The sequence below is a fragment of the Xyrauchen texanus genome, chromosome 8 (genome assembly GCF_025860055.1).
Source record: "Xyrauchen texanus isolate HMW12.3.18 chromosome 8, RBS_HiC_50CHRs, whole genome shotgun sequence".
Lineage (NCBI taxonomy): Eukaryota > Metazoa > Chordata > Actinopteri > Cypriniformes > Catostomidae > Xyrauchen > Xyrauchen texanus.
Window position 1 is genome coordinate 19580661 of NC_068283.1, and position 20958 is coordinate 19601618.

Consider the following 20958-nt stretch of genomic DNA (forward strand, 5'->3'; position numbering starts at 1 on the left):
TGTACAGAGCAGTTATATGAGTTACTGTAGACTTTGTCAGTTTAAACCAGTCTGGCCATTCTTTTTTGACCTCTCTCATCAACAAGGCGTTTCCATCCGCAGAACTGCCGCTCACTGGGTGTTTTTTGTTTTTGGCACCATTCTGAGTAAATTCTAGAGAATGTTGTGTGTGAAAATCACAGGAGATCAGCAGTTACAGAAATACTCAAACCAGCCCATCTGACACCAACAATCATCCATGTGATTATCAAATCAGCCAATCATATGGCAGCAGTGCATAAAATCAGGCAGACACGGGTCAGGACAGGAGCTTCAGTTAATGTTCACATCAACCATCAGAATGGAGAAAAAATATGCTCTCAGTGATTTGGACCGTGGCATGATTGTTGATGCCAGATGGGCTGGTTTGAGTATTTCTGCAACTGCTGATGGGATTTTCACACACAACTGTCTCTAGAATTTACTCTGAATGCTTCCAGAAACAAAAAACATCCAGTGAGCGGCAGTTCTGCTGATGGAAACGCCTTGTTGAGGAGAGAGGTCAAAAGAGAATGGCCAGACTGGTTCGAACTGACAAAGTCTACGGTAAATCTGATAACTGCTCTGTACAATTGTAGTGAGAAGAATATAATCTCAGAATGCTAATCTGAGATGCGGTTTGGCATTGTTTTGGAGGCACGAGGGGGACCTACACAATATTAGGCAGGTGGTTTTAATTTTGTGGTTGATCTGAGTTTCTGTCTGTCTGTCTGTCTGTCTGTCTGTCTATCTGTCTATCTATTGAGACAACCGATACATAATATATAACATAATATTACATTCGAAATTGAGATATAATTATTTGTAAGCAGGTTCCTTGGAGTTGCATGCTCTTTGAACTGCTGAATTTCTGACAGTTTTAAAATATGAAACTAATTTTCTATCTGGTGTTCCCACTTTTCTTTTTCCAAGAAGGCTAGGCCCCCTTCCTCTGTGTGTAAAATGAGTGTGAGATCTGTGGTCTGTTTTTATTTAGGAGGAGGATTGTTGGAACAAAGAGGAACCATATATTTGTGAACCACTATATAGTTGAGTGCATGTGTGTGTACTGTATATGTGTCATCCATGTGAATGGGTGCATACCAGCATATTGCATTTTGTCTGAATGATGAGTAAATAGCTAAAAAATATTTTCATGACTTAATTCTTAATGTCCAACCACAGCATATGCAGCAGCTACATAGAGAAAAGGAACACAGGAATAGATGGCTTTTGTGCATTATTAACAATAGATCATATTACATCAGTACACTTATTGTGGATTTGCCGCAGAGTTAAGTCAACTGAGTCAGCATGCCTGTTCATGTCTGTTGTATAACCTATGTCCTTATCTGAAGGTTGAATGGACCTGTATCTGTAACTGTATAGCAAAATGTATCACAGCATCTGACCACTTCTCCTTCTTTTTGCGCTATTATTTTAAAGCAAGGACTCTATCTTGCAGCTAGACAAACAGTATGTGTTAACAGATCTATTGGTTCCATAACAGCTCTATTCTGCATCCAAAATTAAAAATGTTTTAGTTTCATGCACCAGTATGGCAATGCTATAATATTCGACGCCCTCAGAACTCTGCAAAAAGCTCCACAGATTTTGGTTTCAGGTACCATTACCAATCTGTTAAACACATTTTTACCATGTTTAAATGCATTGAACGGAACTGAGAATTCTGCAAATTTCCCTCTCAAATCAATGTAGATATTGTCTGAGTCTAGATAGCCTTTATCTTATTGTTGCCAGTGTTAAGAAAATCGTCTTGTAGACTGGAGTTTTTTAATAAAGTAATAATGTAGAGACATGTGAGGAAGTGAGATTTGTGTGACTGCTTTGTTCCTTTAAATCTTACATGAGCCTAACTTAGGACATCTTTCACCATTCACATAGAAAGTGGGAGTAAAAAAGATACTTGAAAGCAAGAAAAGATTAAGGAAGGAAGATGAGAGAGAGTTATAAGATATTCAGTATATATATCTTCTGGCATAAAGAATTATATAGTGCAGTGTAGTTGACCTCCCCTAAGGGTGTGGTTGGTGTTTGTGTGTGAGAGCCAGAACGTGTTTGAAAGTGTGTTGTCAACAGTGGTACTCTTTGCCTCTTCCAGACATGCCTAATAGAACCCTGATTCAATTATCACAAAGTGGTTAGGCAAAGAGAGGGAATTGGGAGAGAGAGAGAGAGAGAGAGAGAGAGAGAGAGAGAGAGAGAGAGAGAGATAACATGAGAACACACTTCATTTCATTTAGAAAGACCAGCAGACTGCATTAGGTGTGTTCACAAACATCAGATCAGAGCATTGACTGATTAGAGCAGAAATTCACATGCTTATAGAGTTGTACATTCAGCAGTTTGGTGTTTTAGAGCTGCCCCTGTCATTCAAGCAAAACCAATGATATGCTACGAGGATTAAAGTGATTTATTTAGTTGTAAATCTCTACTCAAACATAAATTATTAATTCTGTTTTTCGTAATAAGCTGATGCAGGTTGACCTGGCAGAGGACTTGAGTGGAGAACAGCAAAGGGAAGTGTGAGATGGATAAAAGAAAAGTGTTTTTGATGTGTACTAGCCACTAGCACCACTGAACTGCATTGCAAAAATAAAGATTGTTTTCTAAACAGCTTTCTAAATACAGAGGTCCATTAACACTCAGATGCAACCAACATAGACAGACAGACAGATAGACAGATGGATAGATAGATAGATGACTATCTGACACTATCTGAAAAACTGACACAGAGGAGAGTGTTTTATATATGCTCTTTTCCCAGTCTCATACCAGTTCTGCATAGTACGGGAGTCCAAGAAATTGATCCAGGATGCTACAAACCCAAATTTAGAAAGGCTTCCTTTCTGAGCAGTCTGATGGTCTGAGCGGGCCAAGTACATACACACCCTCCACGACTGACAAAAGGCAAATAAAAATGCAGATAAAAGGCAGAGAAAATCAAATAAAAAAACTATTTGGATGGAATGATGTTTGGACGACAGTTCCTAACATAGGATGTCTGTCATTTAATGTACTGAATTGGACTGGGATATCCTTATGGTGTCTATATGTCCGAATAACATAAACAATATTGTATGACTGATTATCCAAGATGCACAAGGATAAAGAGGCATTTATTAAACATATACAAAATAAACAGTGCATTTATGAATGTGCAACATATATTTCTAAAATGCAAACGTTATGATTTTAAATCGGATGGGCGCGGTCTTGACTCCGCTTGCGGTCTCTGTTAATTGTGCGCATCTGGAGCTTATCAAGTATATAATTAAGATACGACATCATATACACTTTCCACTTCTTGAAATGTATGTTAATGTATCACACGATTCACACGTGATTCTCATGTGTTTTTTTGTTGCCTAAACCTGAGTGTGATGTTAAATTCCTGACCTGAATAGATGATTTCACGTCCGAGTCTGTCTATCCATCTTTTAAAGATGACCAAAAAGATTTCGCCCCAATTTGGAATGCCCAATTCCCAATGCGCTCTAAGTCCTCGTGGTGGCGTAGTGGCTCACCTCAATCGGGATTGCAGAGGACTAATCTCAGTTGCCTTCGTGTCTGAGACCATCAATCCACGCATCTTATCACGTGGCTTGATGAGTTTGTTACCGTGGAGACAAAGCGCATGTGGAGGCTTCACGTTATTCTTTGTAGCACCCGACGTACGATTCACCATGCACCTCACCGAGAGTGAGAACTGCATTATAGCAACAATGACAAGGTTACCACAGGTGACTCTATCCTCCCTAGCAACCGGGCCAATTTGGTTGCTTTGGAGACCTGGCTGGAGTCACTCATCACACCCTGGTTTCGAATTTGTGACTTCAGGGGTGGTAGTCAGCATCTTTACTCGCTGAGCTGCCCAGGCCCCCAAAGGTGAGCACATTTAAGTCCATATCAGCAATTAAGGAAATTATCTGGTTAAGACTTTATTCTGAAAAAAAATATATATATATATAATTTAATTGCTCCGTAAAGGTTTAAATGCTCCATAGGAAAATTCCTCCTTATGTAAAACGAAGAAACTGAAGCATGCTCCGTCTTATTTTTTCTTCTTCTTTAAACTGTGCTACCTCTGGTAAGGTGCTATATAATATAACATTATTATTATTATCATTAGTATTTTTTAACTAAATAATGGTGTCTTATCATACAAATTCCTGATAGATTTACAGGACTTTCACCTGTTTGTAGGCTATATTGATTTTATTTTCATTTCTTTTATTTTTTGAATTTGTATGTATTATTCACTGCAAAATGTGTGCTTGACATTTTGCTTGACATCTTCCTTCAGAATAATGTTGTTATACATGAACAGATGAATGAAAATTCAGTTTCATGCAGATATTAATTTTCCACAGTAAATGTAGCCTACAAATTCAGCTTCATCTGGCAAGGAAACGAAAAAAAACATTAATATAATATAATTTTTATAATAATTTTATAATAATAATAATAATTATTATTATTATAAGGCTATTATTTAGAAAAGGCATATACAAGGCATATTTTATTCATAGAAACTATAAATGTAAGAGTAAATCTTAAAATTAAAATAAACAAAAAATGGGCATTTCATTTCGGTTTACTCACTTCCGGTTTAAGCCCCGCCCACACATGACCCCTACCTGACAAATTAGGTTACACAAAGAATGCAATTTTAATGGGTTAGATCAAGTAGAAATATATCCATCATTGCAGGTTATTACACTTTTTTTCAGTGAATCCACAAAGTACGTCTGTGAAAAACTAGTCCTGTCCAAATAGGGCTCAAGAGACTATTTTGACATCTAGTCTGAATAATTTTGGGAACCGGTGTTCTCAATAGCACAATAGTAGCTTTCTAAGACACATGTTGATAAAGCTCTGAACTGCTGTTATTAAGCGCTGGATTAATTTTAAAATAGTGCCTCACCCATAAAAATATTGCTGACTCAACCTATTGAAATGCAGGTGTAAAAATATGTGAGCAGCAGTATGTGTGTATGTGAGTGCTGGGCCAGTAATGTTGGAGCTGAGTTTGAAGAATGATTGCTGTAGCCTTTAGATGTTGAGCCCCAGATGGGCATTGGCCTTCACCGCTACTCCCATTGGATGACAACATGCATAATGGCTGCTTATTGATCTCCATGCTCCCTCTCTCTCACACTCTCTCCATCCTTTCCTCTCTCTGTCTGTCTCTATTATCTAATGTTAACCTGATGAACCATTGCAGACATTCTTATTAGTCATTTCACTTTCTCTTTAGCCTGCAGTCACTCCAGTGACCTGTGTGATATGTGGTAATAGCCAAGACAGTAACAGTGACCCAGTGACCCTACCCACCCACTTTATCTCTACCAGATAGTCATGTGACTAACACAGTCGCCTTCAGCTTGCTCACTGGGGTTATAAATACAAATATTATTTTATTTCTTTACTCAATTTGCAATCATATTTAATCAAACTACACAATGATCACTATAAGGCTTTATTGATATTACAGTTTTATTTTTTGTTAATGCATGATTTTCTGTAAATCTCCTTTGAAATTATTTGTGCTGTGAAAAGCGCTATACAAATAAAAATGACTTGACTTGAAATCTGATATATCGGTCGACCTCTAGTCTCAATATCTGTTATAGCTTTGAAATTTTGGTTGAAACTGTGCAGGTATTTCTGTAATTTCATGCAATATTTCTTTGTCAGTCCAGAAAATTGTTTGCACGTTTGATTGGAATATTGGAGCAAGATCCAAAACTTTCCATTTTTGTCAGCAAAGAGTGGGCAGAGGGTAATTTTAGGGTGAGCGTGATCAGAATGCCTCAACTCCCACTGCAGGGACATTCCTCTGTGCCCTGCAGAAACAGAGAGAGAGAGAGTGGAAACCATTGCAGATTTAAAGGACTGACAGGGCAGTTGGGCAGGGCACAGGACTGTTGTGGTACATGAAGGGGAGTTGTAAGGAGGATCACACTATGACTCTCTCTTTCAAATGGAACACAGAGGCCACAACCACTAATGCATTTCAGCTTGTTGATGGTACACAGCTGGTGTGTGGGTGTGTGTGTATGAGAGAGAAGGAGGGGGTGAGAGAGGAAGGAAGAGAAGGAGAGGTAGACAGATCACACAGTATATTTAGCTATAGCCTATTGACCGTGATGTCATTTTCCACAGTGCATTGTAATGTCATAGTGAGAGTAAAGCTGGCTCTACACTAGCAGACTCAGAACAACTCGCTCTGGGTGGGGGGTGTCACACTTAGTGACTGTTTTCACAGATTTTGCCCTCCTAGTTGGTGAGCCTGTCACACTTTGCTAATGAGATGCTAATGTGCGCTCTGTCTCCCAATGCCTGGCCGGTGATTATGTTAATTAAGCTAACACCTGAATATCATTGGAAAATCGGCTAGTGAGATGCCACCTTAAGGTTTGTGTACACCAGTGTTTATTTGGAGTCTGTACCTGTACTCTCAGTATTCTGTTTGAGTGTGTGGAGCATTTGTGTTATGTTTACCTGTGTTCTAAAAATTCAAAAAAATTCAGAGGTGCTGCTAACTTGTTGCAAACTTGCCGCAAATAAACCACTCAATAATTTTCATATGAAAATGAGCTTTGCAGCAAACACTTCATTGTTGCCAAAGGTTTACTGAAGGTTCACCACTACCCGTGAAGAGCTGCAAACGTCTGGCAAACATTTGCGGCGTATAGCAAGCTCATTTGCACAAGAAAATAATGAGCTTGGCAAATTTGCTGCAAGTTTGCCAGAACTCTAGGTTTTTTGTAAGGGACTGGAATATTTTGCAATATTTAACTAATTTATGCAGACAAAAAGGGTCAAAAACACATACTTTAATAGAGTCTCAAACTGTACCCCACAAACACAAACTTGCCTCTTGCTTTCTCTCCGTCTGTGTTATGGGATGAGATTCCCCAGTTTTTCTCTGGGGAAGCGTGTCCAGGCAGGCTGCGATTGGAGCCTTGGACTTGCCTGACTGGAGCATCTGATGTAGATACAAGCTGATCGTAGGTTAAAAAAGCAGTGGCCGGAGGGCAGGGAGGACAGTTCTCCTAACTTATTTTTGTTATTCCCTAACTATACATGTTTATCCTCTCCTGTTCTATATTCTTCTTCAGTAATCCATTGGAATTCATTTTTTAATTCTGGAAAATTTCCAAAGAAGCCACATTCTGCACTTCAGTCAGGACCACTTTGATTATATGAAAACTAACTTGAATAGGCCTACTTTATTGATTGTACACAATTTAAGCATCTGTAGGTGGTGGCAGTATGGTTGGCAGAACTCTATGCATAGATGGAGCAGGGAGAGCAGTGAACAAAACCCATCGTAGAGCATTGTTTACCCACCACAATTTAGATGCTAGGCTCAACTTTGTTTATAATCAAACACCTGCAAGGCAAACTGTTGTTTTCACATCTAAGGCCCTGTTAACACCTAGGATGATGGCACTTTTCCACCTTATTTAGCAGCGAAAATCTAGCAGAATTTTTTATATTTGCAATTTTTTATTATTTAGTGTAAACTTATAACATTACACATTGTATTATATAACCCTGGAATTATTTTTAAAAACAAGTCATCGAAGATGCAGTGAAGTTTCTAATACAGCTGCAGAGAGAGTGACGGTAAATTTGTCATCTTCTCTCTTCTTTATGTTGTAATACATCATTCTCTATTTTTTCTTCATTTGGAAAATTGTGGATATGTAACAGTTGTGTTTTTCTTTTAATTTGGAGCAAATGTGTAAGCAAAAACTACATTTGGTGTGGTCTCCCATTCACTCATCATTATCAAAGTTTACCCTGCAATCGTTTACTACCGCATTCCAAAACCCTGAAGTGTGAAAAAGGTCCAATAAGATGCATTTTGGGCAATACGTTTGAAACGGGACAATGCTAAAGACAGGTGTAAAGTAAACAGCAATCAAAACCTTTTGAGATTTGCCCACTACAACCACATTTGGAGGTGGCTGAATGTTTTCAAAAATGCATGTGACCACATTGGGCTCGTAGTGTAAATGCTCATCCATTCAAATGCGTTCGAACAGCAGCAAAGCACCACCTAATCACCTGTCAATCAACCACTGCACTAATACAAGAGGTATAAACTTTGCCGGTTACGTGTGGATTCAAAAGGAAATTATCATCTGATCTAACATTTTTAAAAATTGCATTCTTACAGTATACAGTATATAATGTACATGCACAAGAACTTCACAGAACTACTGCAGTTTGTCTGATATCAACATGCATTACATAAATGAGAAGCAAACTCCTCTGAAGCTATTACAGGTACTATACTAAAATAAACGAGATTTCTGCTCTAAACATCATGTTTGTGCTTACATAGAATAAAACCAAGTTTTATTAAGGGAAACAGTGTGGAGTTTTCTTTTTTATTTTACTCTTTAGCAGATCAGAGAATCAGAGACCCTCCCCTCGAAATCCAATAGGGGAGGGAAATCTGACCCAAAAAGTTGTTTGTGTCGCTGTCCTTTTCTGCATATCACTGCCCCCTTCGGTATATCGCGGCACAGCTTTGTGGCCCATTCTGCATAATGCGGCGGCACATTTCAGCTTATCGTGGCCCATTCGGTCCTGTTTCGTGGCCGGCCCTTCAGGAAAAGTCCCGGATCTTCCGATGGCCAGTCTGCCCCTGACCATACATCTATCTGCTCTGTCAATCTCTTCTGCTACTTTCTTTCTCACACTCTTTCTCAAGATCTCTCTCTCTCTCCTTTGACTTACTGCCTTATTTGGTTATCTGTCTGCAGAAATCTATGAATACACATTTCTCTCTCTAGCTCTTTCACCTTCCAGTCTCTCTCTGAGCTGTTAGTGTAGGTCTGTCAGAGTGTAGCTGAGGGGTTATAGTATGGACATGTCTGCAGCCCCATTACTTAATGTCAGCTCAGATCTGTAGAGCATGATGCATCTTATGTGTTATAGTAAACAGTTGTAAACAGTAACTGGACCTTAAAGAGATAGTTCATTCAAAAATGAATCATTTACGTTCCCTCATGCTGTTCCAAACCCAAGATACTTTCTTTCTTTTGTGAAATGCAAAAGAAGATGTTAGGAAAAATTACAGTCTCAGACAAATGAGTAACTGACATATGGCTTCCAGCTAACTGTGAATTCCTGGTCAGTCATAAGAAAAAGAGAGAGGTGAGGAAGTGCTGCCCACATCTGTAATCAACATTTGCGTGACTCCACTTCACACAGCCAGCCTGGGTCTGCTAACATGAATCTCACATGGTAACATCAAGAGGCCAGGAGGACAAAGCAATCTATCCAAGCATTCATAAACACACACAGTAAACCAAATTTATCTGTAGATGAGTACCAGTATGCATATTTAAATCTTGAGTATTATTCAGTAAGGATAATGAGAAAAAAAAAAAACAGGTATCTGTATCGGTGAGTACCAAAACCAAAGTATGGGTACTCATACTCAAAAAAAATGGTATTGGGACATCCCTAATCTAAAATAAATTTAAGGGCGTTTTAGACATAACTAAGTGAATATGAATGCTGATTTCTCAGGAGACATTGATTCATATGTTGAAAAAAGTAAACAAAATGTACATGTATGAATTGTTATTCCATTTTCAATGGCTACGTCAGACTCTTTATGCAGATGCTTTAAAACAGTATATGTATTATCCATCCATTTCTTGTGGCTGCTTGTCCTCTGTACACTGACATTTTGTTTAAGATGGATTTACTTAGAATATATACGTAGCATTTTTGCATCACACTTTTTAAGCAGATTAAGGCCATTTTAAGTCAACTTAGCTGGAAAAAATAAATGCAACGGTTAGCACTGTCGCCTCACAGCAAGAAGGTCGTGGGTTCAAACCCTGGTTGCCCTGGCCTTTCTGTGTGGAGTTTGCATGTTCTCCCCGTGTCTGCGTGGGTTCTCTCCGGGTACTGCGGCTTCCTCCCACCATCCAAAAGACATGCAGGCTAGGTTAATTGGTGTCTCCAAAAAAAAATTGCCCTAGGTGTGGATGTGGATGTGGAGGTGAGTGTGAGTGTATGTCTGTCTATGTGTGGCCCTGCGATGGACTGGCGACCTGTCCAGGGTGTCCCCCGCCTTTCGCCCAATGTTAGCTGGGATAGGCTCCAGCCCCCCGTGACCCTGTACACAGGATAAGCGGTTGACGGATGGATGGATGGATGGATGGATATACACTGGTGACCAGAAGTTTGGAATAATGTCTCTGTGGAGCGGGACTGTCATGTGTCTGTCACTTGGGAGAGAGGAAGCGGTAAGGGCCCATCACCTGGTGATTGTTAACATTATACACCTGTCTCATTTCAGTGATGAAAGAGACAGGCTTTAAAAGGCAGCCGGAGTGACAGACCAGCTCTGAAAAGCCAATATTTTGTTGTGAAGCTGAAAAGCAATTGTATTAAAAGTTGACTCACATGGACTGTGAAACTGGCTCCCATGTCCTTCCTACACGAACCCCTCTACAGTCTCGTTCCCTTTGTCTCTGAGAACCAATGTTACATACGTAAACGAGTCGATGCGTTAGTCTCAACAGTGACGGTGAATGAATTCCACCGTGGCGGTTTATATATATGCCACATCTGTCATGTTGTCTGACCGAACCAGGACATGACAGCTCGGTATTTTTGACTGAAAAGCCTTTAAGGCTAGAAATACAGCTGATAGCTCTAGGTGATTGATGTGCCACACTTTCTTCGCCACTGTCCAGCTGCGAAGTCGGGCATCCATCGCACACTGCCCCCAACATATGTTGGAAGCATCCGCGGTCACCACTTTCCACCTGACAACTTGCCCCAGAGCAACACCTCGCTGGTAAAACATAAGAGCTGTCCATGGTGCTAAAGCAGCTATACAGCAGCGGGATATAGTGATGAGCATGCTCGCTTGGCGCAAAGCATGTTGTGGCACATAGCACTTCAGCCAGCACTGCATAGGTCTCATGTGTAAGATGCTGCCACCATAAATCCCAATGCTTTCTGAAATAGCTTCAGTGGAAGTGTTCTCCTTAGCTTGAACTGAGACAGACACTGTAGAATGGCCTGAATGTGCTCACATATGAGGTTCACGCACCCGCTCGTGGAGTCAAGGCAGACTCCCAGTAAATTGATTTGTTGGCTGGGGGAGAGCATGCTCTTCACCCAGTTCACATTGAGGCCCAAGATGTTTAGATGCTGAAGCAGTAAGTCTCTCTGCTGGCATAACTGAGCCTCTAATTGCGCCAGTATCCGCCAACCATCGAGGTAGTTCAAGGTGCGTACGCCACTTAGTCTCAGAGTGACAAGAACTGCATCGATGCACTTTGTGAATGTGCAAGGAGCCAAAGACAGTCCGAAGGGCAGGGCTTTGAACTGATACGCTGTTCCCTTAAACGTGAATCTAAAAAACATCCTGTTATGTTGTACAATTTGGATATGAAAATATGCATCCTTCAGCTCTATCAACGCAAACCAATCGTGTGGACGTATATGCGATAAGATCCGTTTCAGAGTAATAATTTTGAATGGCCGCTTTATGAGTGTACAATTTAAATGTCTCAGATCCAGTCCTCTGTCTTTCTTTGGAACAAGAAAATAACGGATGAAAAACCCATTTTGTGCTTGACAATTTGGCTCAATCTCTATTGCGTTTTTCATGATGAGCTTGTGTATTCCGGCGCATAACACTGGCGCGTCTTCGGGTGAAACTGTGGAAACAGGGTGGCCAGCATGCAAATTGGATCGTATAACCATGTTCGATTTTTTTGCACCCATTCTGAAATACCTGTTAGGGTTTGCCACGTATCCACGTAATGGTACAGAGGGCAGTTTTGTTTACTCACTGCATGATATGATGCAATGCTCACTATAGGGAAGTGGTTGCATGTAATGTGAGTGCTTTGAAGAGGAAAATGGCTCTTTTTTAAGGATGTGTGAGCATCTCGTACATTTGCAATGAGTGCTGTATACATTTTGCTCTTATTGCATTTATTTGAGTTCAAGACACAGAAACAACATTTAAACAATATTTTGAACAATATTCCTTTCCTGACAACCAGTAATGGGGAGTTGGGGAACAGTGTTTTGCGTCTCCAGTCGAGCCTTTTTTGAAGCAGACCCGGAGGGAACTGCAGGCTCTGCTATCCGTAACGCAAACAGTTAAGTGACACTTTTAGATATATAAATATATAAATTAATATATATTTATATTTATATCACACAATATACAATACACAGTATACAATTGCTTTGTAAGGATACACAAACCCTGCCGAATTGCTTTGGGGAACACGTTCACCAGCGAAGTGTCAAATGGCGAGGCAGTGTGACGTTTGCCGGAGCACTGCAGGTGTGCGGAAAGTCTTCCTGCAAAGATTCCGCCTGTTGACTCATGTATATCGACAGCGAAGGTAAAGGGCTTCTAGACAAGAAATGATCATTGTCTTGAAGGAAGAAATTGTGAGGAAATGGTGTTTGTGCACCTGTTTATATAGCAGAGAGTTTTGTGACAAAACAGGCAGGGCTCAAACCCCATAGCCAATATTAGAATATTGGAGTTATGGTACAGAGGTTTCAATTAGGTAGTATAAGAAGGTATTCCCCATATGCGTTGCTATGCAATGTCAAATGTACGGAGATGTATGGGTACTAAGGGTTTGAGTAAAAAGTCAATTGTCACAAACGTGTACCTTTTTTTCTAATAAAGGTTGAAGTGTTCAATATATTGTTTTTGGAAACCTATGCAGGAGCTGACTTAAAAAAAAAATTACCCTGAAAAATATTCACTTTTAAATATTTTAATATTTTAATATTCTTTCTTCGGCTCATCTTGACGCACAGAAATCCCCAAATACACTAGCAGTCAGACAGTGCTCACCCTTTCAGTCACAGCGCTTGTTCAAATAGGGAGCAGTGCTTTCCTGAGGTGATGACAGAAAAACAGCATCTGGAGTTATTCACACCAAGTAATGACAAACCTTGACATGAAATGTATTATAATGGGCTTGTGTGACCATTTTTACAGGCTTATTTAAATTCAGGTGTTAAAACATTGATAATGATCTTTAATCCTCGTTAATAAATGATACCCTTATGAAAACTACCCATGGATTTACTGTAGTAATATTGTATTAACCATGACTAGTAAACACGGCTGTAGTAAAAATATTTTTTATTTTTTTGGCAGTAACCAAGATTTTGATTCAATTGACCATGGTTTTACTACAGCATTGGAGTAGTATCCATATTGTAACTTGGTTTTAGTAATAGTAGCCATATAATTATATCTATGATTAATTTAGTGGTTTTATATGTTGCTTATTGTCACGAATCCCGCTCCCTCGCTCCGCCCCCTCGAGCTTCCTCGCTCGTTTTGCTCCCTCGGGCTACCACGCCGTTTTGCTCGCTCGAGCTTGCACGCTCGTTTTTGCTCCTACGAGCTCACACGCTCGTACACTATCTCCCCCCTCGGGCTCACATGCACGCTCCTATGGCCAGAACATTATGACCACCTGCACTCGTCTCAATCACCCCTTTATTCGTTACACCTGTACTAGTCCCATCACCTGTCATTCCTTTCACCTGCACCACTCGTTTGTTTCTCTATAAATATCACAGCACATTTGTCTCCCGCTTGTTGGTTATTGTATTTAGTTTCCCGTGTCTTTGCCCCCCGCTAGTCTCGTCTAGTTCTGAAACTCCTCTCGTTTACCCCTTAGCTTGCCAGCTCCCCTTGTTCCCCTGTCTTTTGCTCCCTCTAGTCCCGTCTCGCTGATTCTGATTACCCCGGCTTTGACCCTACGCTTTCCACGACCTCTCTCTTTGGATTTGCCCCTTTTATATTCTCCGATTCCCCGGCTTCGACCTCACGCTCCCCTTGACTACTCTTCACTGGATTTGCCCTTGTTTTGTACTGTTGCCTGCTTTTATTTAATAAAGCAGTTTTTCCCCGACATTGTGACTGTCTCAACTTGTGTTCGCTACACTTATACTAACATATTTTTAAAAGGTAAACAAAGCAGCATAATAATTTTCTGTTTAGGCCTATAAATATATAACAAATGTAATAATTTAAGTTACTAATTTTATCCAAATTATTCGCATTTGTTATTTATTTATTAGAGGTATCGATATTGGCGATAGTGGCGATACTGGCCTAAAAGTACTTGGTTTCGGATTGAAAAGATTATAAGTGGTATCGCCCATCCCTATCACGCAGACGCATATGGGAAAATGGCTTGCGGGAATTTGAAAATCAATGCACAGGTTCACACGCTTGCCAGCAACCCCATGGATGCACTTAGAAAATACTCGCGCATTGTCACTCGATGGATGATCATGCACTTTTGTAATACACGGAGCATGCACATAGCCTATACTTAAGAAAACTGGATTGACGCACATATATTAAATTAAGAAATGCCTGTGCATTCGTGAAGCTCGATGTATGCGCACACATTTCTAAAATATTCGCGCATATATGCAACTCGATGGATGTGCTACCTGTAAAACACTCAGGCTTACAGTACGTGTCAACACAGTGCATGCACATACCTTAAACTTAAGAGTAACTCGAACTTACTTGCAGAGTCGATGGATGTACACATGCATTTTTCGTGCATATGTGAAAAGTTGATGCACATTATTAAACGCATGCAAACCCGATGCACGGAAACACTCAAAAAATACATGCAAACTTACTGCACTTTTGTAATACTGAGACATGGTGAATGCCGTAGCAGAGGATGGAAGACCCGCTGCCTCCCCATCGAGGTTGGCTGCTGAGGGTTTACTGGCCAGTCGCTCTAAAGGGCCCTCAAGCTCCTGGGAGTAAGGGGACTGCACATTAAGAAAGCCATCAGGAACATCACGGATGCTGCTGAAAAGGCATCTAGATGGCTTTGGATCAAAAGGGGTGATCCGTGGATCACACATGCTACCTAGTCACAAGTCAGGGACTGATCACCCCTGGCTGGGTTGCCTGGGCGAGGGTGTATGATGTTGAAAGACCCGAAACACCTGATGACTCCAGGTTACATCGCTGATGATGTGTCTAGGTCGCACCTGCAAGGTGTATGTTAAATCAGACAGGCAAACTTGATATTCACACTTGTTCAAAAGACAAATTTCAATATTTTCCATAATTTATTTAAAACAGCTTACCTGAAAAAGATCCTGCCATCATCACCGAACTTTTTGTAATGGCATTTCGATCGTTTTTTTGTGTGTCATGTGGTTTGTAGTAAAATACAAAAAAATGTATGGAAGGTTTGCTTAATTTTAACTGACAGTTGACATATCTCATAGTTGTTCATTCATCGTTTGTACCACTCAGAGTTCATGAAATAACTTTTTTTGTGGTGCACACATTAATGCATTTTAAGTCAAACTAAAAATGTAGGCAGTTATTTGAGAAAAAAATATATTTATCTTAAAACGTTGTTGTTGTTAAGCCAACAAATAATGTAATTTAATAAAAAATAATAGTGTAGGGTTAAAAGGGAAGGCAGGGAAACACATTGGACAGGAGGCCAGTCCATCTCAGAGTCAAGTATGTATTATGAAAAGTGAAATACAAACAAAACTGACTTGACTTCCAAAATCGACCAGATAGTGGTATCTTAGTAGTCTTGATAACATTGAATGTATACTGTCTGAAAAGGAAGAATTTTCAGGTTTTCGGACACAAATTTATCTGTGAACAGTCACTGCAAAAACACGCATAGGATTGTGTTTTAGTGCTGCCATCTGTTGGTGGATACACTACAGTCACTACAACTCTGGGTTTGCTTCAGGATCTCTGGAGGTCAATGAGCTTTGCTTGGGATTAAAGCTAAAATTAACCAGTTTAAAGCAGAGTAAATTTTTTTTACACACACAAACCTACACTCACACACGTGCGTGCACACACACACACACACACACACACACACACACACAAAGAAGCCAGATTGCAGTCGGTCTAGACTGTTCTGCTATCTAATGCTCTTGGGACTAAATGGTGTCAGATCCATCATCTCCTGTCTCTGTGTCACCCTGTGGTCACTGAGGCCTCATATAAATGGCTGATGCTGAATATCACCAAAGTTTCTAAATACCAAACTATATTGTCTTTCCTTTTATTTTGTGGTGTTCAAAATTATTTTTATCTTTGCCCTTTTAAAGCGTCAACATTTTAGCGTCATTTATTAGCCCTATAATGACTTTTTCTTAATTTCTTATGGAACGCAAAGGAGGTATTTATAACAGAATGTCTAGGTTACTCTTTTCCATACACTGAAAGTAAATGGTGACCATGGCTAATATCAAGCAATATTTTCAGTGTATAATGTCTGACAATTCAGTTTGTCAACCACACTAAGCGATCATATGACATGTTGTATGGACTACTTTTGTAATGCTTTTATGGTACTTTTTGTCCTGCATTTAGGGCTCTTTTTTGGAGATTGACTTCCCTTGGTCCTTCTGCTAAACTTCTCCTTTGGTGTTCCACAAAATAAAAAGTGTCATATAAATACATTTTCATTCTATTTTTATTTTTGGGTGAACAATCTTTTAAAAGATATTCTCATTCATTCATAAATTAAGTCGTTGTATGTGAATGTGGATTGCTTCCTCTCATGTGTCCCGTGTGTCCAGCAGGGGACAGCCAACCTTTTCAAAGAAAAAGGAGTGTGCAGGAACGAATGCGCACGTGTGTGTTTGCAAAAATACAGGCTTAGAGTATTTGTCCCATCAGCATGTGTTGATAAGAATCAGTGAAGTGATTCAGCTGTGTTTTGTGTGTGAGGATGAGGGAGATTTACTCATACCAGTGTGTTCAGGTCAAATGTCTGCTGATCACATATCTCTCACAGCTTGAGTGTATTTAGACAATCATGCGCAATAGTTTTGTGAAGTGCCCAAGAGATTTAATGGAGTTCTCAGTATATGTTTCATCAGATGTTTCTCCCATAATTCCTTTTGAGAAATCAAAACAGATAATCCCAAAGGAAAGAAGAATAACTAATGAGAGCGTTTTAATATCTCAGTTATTTCTCCTAGACAACAATGAGTTTAAATAAATACTTTTTTCTCAAGTCACCTTTTCATGAGATCAGTTTCATAGCTTTAAACTCCTTGTGTATATCAATAACTTTCATTTGTGCCTTTTTAATTTTTCTAAGGAATTGTTAGAGAAAGGTCTGAGACATAGTTAAGTTACACTACTAAGATTCAGTAAGTCTCCTAAGCTTTGAAAGTGCAACTGCTGAGCAATACATATTTTTTATTGGGTATGTTAACATACATTAAGAGTAAAGAGCTATAATATTTATATGGATCGCATAGCTTATATAACGTTGTGTAACAAATATTTGCTTAAAAGTTTTAAAAAGGGCAAGTCTGAGCACAGTTTGAGACAGTTGAGATCTCTTCTGAAGCTCTGGTGACATGTCAGATTACTGGGGTCTTTTTCTTAGGAGATAAACTTAAAAAGCACGAAACTAATTCTCAGTTTATCGAGAGCGCAAAACGCAAGTGGCCATAAGTGGGAGTGTTTGTGCTATCTATGTGTGTATGCACGCAAACCGTGGGTGTATCGAATGTTACAGTAATAAAGTGGCACAAAGCACATTTTGATATTTTCGGAGAAATAGGTCATTGCGCTAAGACATTAGAGAAGCATGTCTAATCTTGCTGCAAAGTCTAAAATCAGTTTCTGCTTTTGCAGTTTGGAGATTCCACCAGCATATCAAAGAGCTATCAATCACTTTTTAATGCTAGCCATGACTTGTGTATCAGTAGATACATATGATTAATAATACTACTAATAATAACACATTTATTTTGTATAGCACCTTTCCAGAGCTCAAGGATGCTGTACAGAAATTAAACATAAAACATTTAACAAAGAAACAAATAACAAATAAGCATTACAAAACAATGAACAATGGGAGAGAATAAAGCTTATTTCAAGCAGGTGAGAGATGGGTGAGCATGATGAGGGCCAACAGTCCTATAGAGGCCAATAGAGAACCATACATCGTGGTATAGTCCAGAGCAGATGACAAAAGAGTAACAGAGCAGGGTGTGCTTTAAATACAGACTGTTTACCAAATTCTAATGAATGGTCTGTCTTAATTTATATCCATGTTGCTTGACATGAAGTGCAATATATAATAGTATGCTGACTGTGCAATAACCAGAGAAGAACCTCATTATTTGATTGCAGTTGACCCAGCCCATTAGCGCTTTGTGCTTGCGTTTCTCCTACCAACTTGCACCTAGAATAAAGGATGTTTCCTCTGGCGAGTGGTGATCGAAGGTGAGCGAGCATTTTCAATGAATTGCTATAGAAGTCAAGTGGCACACTCGCAAGGTGGATGGTGTGATTGACAACTGTGCGAAGCATGCAGTGGCTCAGAGTGTCCAAAAAGTTGACAAATCTTCAGCTTTATGCAAATGAGAATCCAAAAACACTGTGTGGCAGCTAATCACTGTAAATTGAAAGCCATGAAGTCTGTCATAAGGCTATTAACATATAAAGGTAATGCAGAGTTTCTGCTGGGTTCAAGTGCTTTAATCATAAACAGACTTCAAATAAGTCAAGTAATTTTTATTTGTATAGCGCTTTTAACAACACACAATTGTTTCTTTTTAACAACACACAATTGTTTCAAAGCAGCTTTACAAGTAATCATGCATTAACAAAAAAAAATATATATATAGATTTAAGCAGCAATTGTCATGGTTCAAGCCTTTAAAAACTTTCAAATTATGCAAAAAAGGTATGTATTTGTATATGTACTTTGTAAGTTGCTGAATTTGCAAACTGGTGTTAAATATGACTCTGATGTCTTGTGTTCAACAATTCTGAAACATGATAATTGTTATGTGGTCATTTAATTTTATTTTTTTACTTTTTAACTGCTATAAATCAACAAAGCACCCAATCTCCAAAACGGTTTTAGAAATTTGAATTTTTATTTTAGGAATTAGAAGCCTGTGGGTACACTTGGTCAAACACGCATGATAAATGCAACCCTTAAATAACAAAATTAATAACTAAAGTTCAACTTGATAATTATTGACCTAGGGAGTCCTAGATGCAGTTCACAATAGCAAGTATCATTGGATAATATACAATAATGTTACACACATTTATATAGCCATTTTGCTGAAATTTGATTGGCTGCTGGCAGCCATGTTTTTTCATATTGTCATATTGTAGAATATGTTAGCATTTGGCCCCTACAAGAAGCATACAAATCTTCAACTTCATTGATACAGTTGTGGAGTTATGAGCATTTTTTAGATGTAGCGCCGCCTATAGGTACTTTTTTCCGACCGCAATTTTGCATGCAGACTCAAAATGTGCTGTTGAATATGTGTATCAAGTTTTTTTGAATTATGCAAATTTGCGCAAATATTTTATTGACGGAAATTAAATCGGAGATATACGTTTTGTTCGTCTTGAGCCAAGGAATCCAATGAAGATACTTGAGTGCGACAAACGGTTTAGGAGTTATGGGCCAAAACTTAAACATGATCAGTATAGCAGTATAGCACCACCTTGAGAACGATCTGGGAGAAACCAGGCTCACTGTGGGGGCCAGTTCTGGGTAAACAGCATGAATATAATGCCAATATTACTTATTTATGTGCAGTGGAAGTCATGGTTTTAAATTTGTAAATTAAGGAAGCGTTAAGGTCCAGTGTTTTAAAAATAAAATAAAATATTTTTTTCATATCTTCAAAATATCAAATCTGCATGACCATGCACACTGGCTTTGCTCATATGACATATCACATAGCGCTGTGCTTAAGGCATAGAGAACTTGAGATCTTGTTTGTAAATGTTCTCCCTAGCAAGCCTTTGATGTATTTGTTTAGTTCATGTGTCTCTGAGGCGAGGATGAGGTTAACATTACGCTACAGGAATTCTTGATATGCATTTAATTACTATTACTATACATCTGTCATAATTACCCAAAACACACATCAAGCCTTTACTTCCAGTGTGTGAGTGTGTGTGTCTGGATTTATATTCCATTAAACTTTGTATGCATACTCTTTTATAATAATATAATAATAACACAAATTAATTATTGTTGTTTTTGTGTATGTCTTTGTGTTTATATATAAAATATGAGCCATATATGTGATTCAGAGTGACTGTACATAATCTTACATTTGAGTAATTAATAGTTTTAGTGTTTTAGTGTTCGCTTCCTTATAGGTTTTTGTGTGTGTTCACGAATTGTAGTGTGTACATGTTCTGGCTGTAGGTTTTCGTGCTGGTACATGTCTAACTGTTGAGCAGGTGAAACCTGTCTGTCCTCATTTGTAATGAATTTCAGGTATGTGTGTGTGTTTTTGTCTTACACACACAGAAGACTTGCGTGTTTGGTGAGATTTTCATCACGTGTGTGCAGGGTCCAAAACAAAAGTTTAGTCACTGATTCAGATTTGCATCAGTAAAAGTAAGAAAATCAAGTCACACTCATAGCACACTGGAGCATAAGCACAAAAATAGTTGTAAGCATCCTTGTCAGTTGTTGTACACATAAGAACATTTTCACGTCAGTTTCTGCCTTTATAAATACCGTTCCCTTTACAAAAAGCTTCACTATGATGCTGCACTTTTGCTAAGCGCTTTTGGGAACAATACTGCATTGAGACGTCAATGAACATTGACCGGAATTTATAGCCTCGGCTGGTAATGATCATTAGATGCACCTGTGGCCAAGCTATAAAATAGAGGTGTCACCAGCGTGTCGTCAGATATTTTTCATTCAGAGCATTCTGTGCTGTGTGTCTCTCAAACCTGCTAAAAAATGTCTTCCCTTTGTTAGGAGTTAGAGATTGTTAGGCAGTGCGCAGAACTTTCTTTCCTTTCTCTCTCTGCTCTGAAAAAGATTATATATATATATA

The 20958-nt window shown here is 39.0% G+C and overlaps 1 protein-coding gene across 1 annotated transcript in view; it reads left to right on the forward strand.

Moving 5' to 3' along the window:
* LOC127647532 (rho GTPase-activating protein 23-like) overlaps positions 1-20958 on the forward strand; it is a 102374-nt gene that overhangs the window by 947 nt on the left and 80469 nt on the right. The window lies entirely within an intron of this gene.